A 2,367-nucleotide genomic window follows, 5' to 3' on the forward strand; every position below is an offset into this window, starting at 1 on the left:
AAACATACGCGCAATCCATGACGGCATCTGTATGTCCTCTTAGTATTGTGATTGGGGCTGCATGCGCTCGTGATTCGAAGTTATAAAGATGAACAGCAGCAGCAGAAGTGCATGCAGCAATATATAAACCAGAGAAGTCAAAAACTACATTATTTATTTTTATTTTTATTTTTTCTTTTTTTTCTTTTTCTTTTTCTTTTTCTCTTTCTTCTTCCTCTATCTTTAATGTCTGAAATGATGCTGATTTACGCAAGTCCCATAAACGCACCTAATACACACCACAAAACCCTAAACCCTAAACCCTAGTAAACCCTAGTAAACCCTAATAAACCCTAGTAAACCCTAGTAAACCCTAATAAACCCTAATAAACCCGAATAAACCCAAATAAACCCGAATAAACCCTAATAAACCCTAATAAACCCTAATGCACCCTAATAAACCCTAATAAACCCTAATAAACCCTCGTAAACCCTAAACCCTCATAAACCCTAAACCCTACCGTTCCATCAGAACTAGCAGTAGCAAGATAATACCCATTCTCCGAGAAAGTAAGTTTATTTATTCTGTCTGCATGCCCCTGCAGTGTCCTAAACTCTAAACCCTAAACCCTAAACCCTAAACCCTCGTAAACCCTAAACCCTCATAAACCCTACCGTTCCATCAGAGCTAGCAGTAGCAAGATAATACCCATTCTCCGAGAAAGTAAGTTTATTGATTCTGTCTGCATGCCCCTGCAGTGCTGCGCGTTGCTGCTGTGTCTTCATATCCCAAATATAAATGCTGCCGTCGACGCCCCCACCCCCCATTATCATTCCGTCTGGGTGAAACGCCACGCACCCGTACTGCAGCAGCAGCAGCAGCAGCAGCAGCAGCAGCAGCAGCAGCAGCAGGAGCAGCAGCAGGAGAAGGAGGAGGAGAGGAGGGGCAGCAGCAAGAGATACAGCAGCAGCAGCAACACGAACAGAAAGAGGATTGGCTGGGATTCAAGCAGCAGCAGCAGCAACAGCAGCAGCAACAGGAACACAGGCAGTCGTAGCAGCAGCAGCAGCAGCAGCAGGAGCAGCAACAACAGCAGCAACACTAACAGCATCAGCAACAGCAACAGCAGCAACAGCAGCAGCAGCAGCAGTCCACAAACGCACCAAAACAAAAAAACGAGAAAACGCAAAGCCACAAAACAAAAAAAAACAAAACAAAACAAAACAAAACAAAACAAAACAAAACAAAACAAAACAAAATAAAATAAAATAAATACCTGACAGGGTAGATCCCTATACACCCCAAGATATTTTCCTTCTTGTGCATCAATAAACGCCCAGCTGCGATCAGCAGCAGCAGCAGCAACAAGGTGGTTTAGTGGATGTAAAGCTAAACCACCGATCTCTCCTCGCTGCTTACGCAACGTAAACCCTAAACTGTAACTGCTGCTGAAGTCGTTCGAACCACGCCAAATCCTGCAGCAGCAGCAGCAGCAGCAGCAGCAGCAGCAGCAGCAGCAGCAGCAGCAGCAGCAGTAGGAGGAGGAGGGAGAGAGAGAGGGGAGAAAGGAAAGAAGGGGGTTTTGTGGTCTAGGGTTTAGGGTTTAGCTGTTTAGGGTTTAGCTGATTAGGGTTTAGCTGTTTAGCTGCTTAGGGTTTAGGGTTTAGGGTTTAGGGTTTATGGATCAGCTGTTTAGGGTTTAGGGTTTAGCTGCTTAGGGTTTAGGGTTTAGGGTTTAGCTGATAAGGGTTTAGTGTTTAGGGTTTAGGGTTTAGGGTTTAGGGTTTAGGGTTTAGGGTTTACTTGATGGTTTTATCATCCGAGCCAGTGACGAGTAAGGGTTCATCGGGGTGCAGCAGGAAGCATCTGCATGCCTTTGCATGCGTTTGTATTTTTTCTATTTGTTTTTGTTTATATATATTAAAAAAAACAACAGCCCCATCAGCCCCAGAAGATACGCTTATTACCTTTCCTTCTCCCCCTCCTACTCCTCCTGCTGCTGCTGCTGCTGCTGCTGCTGCGGTGCTGCTGCTGCTGTTGTCTGCTGCTGCAGCAGAATCCTCAACACCACTGCTGCTGCTGCTGCTGCTGCTGCTGCTGCTGCTGAAGACAGCAGCATGACGAGCAGCATTTGTATCTGCTGCTACTTTAAACACTCCTCTTGCTGCTGCTGAGTGCAGCGGCAAAGACAAGGTGCATGCAAATTCTGCTGCTGCTGCTGCAGCAGCAACAAACCCAACCGGCTTTCTCTTCTTTCTCTGGCTCAGCAGCTCACGCGCCAGAGACTGCATCTCCTCCACCAGCTCATCGCTAACCCCTGCAGCTGCTGTCTTGCTGCGTCTCTCTCCTTCAGCAGCCGAGCTATCACGCGGGTTGCTGCGTCCTGC

The sequence above is a fragment of the Eimeria mitis genome, genomic scaffold (genome assembly GCF_000499745.2).
Source record: "Eimeria mitis Houghton genomic scaffold, Emh_scaff4182, whole genome shotgun sequence".
NCBI classification, from domain to species: domain Eukaryota; phylum Apicomplexa; class Conoidasida; order Eucoccidiorida; family Eimeriidae; genus Eimeria; species Eimeria mitis.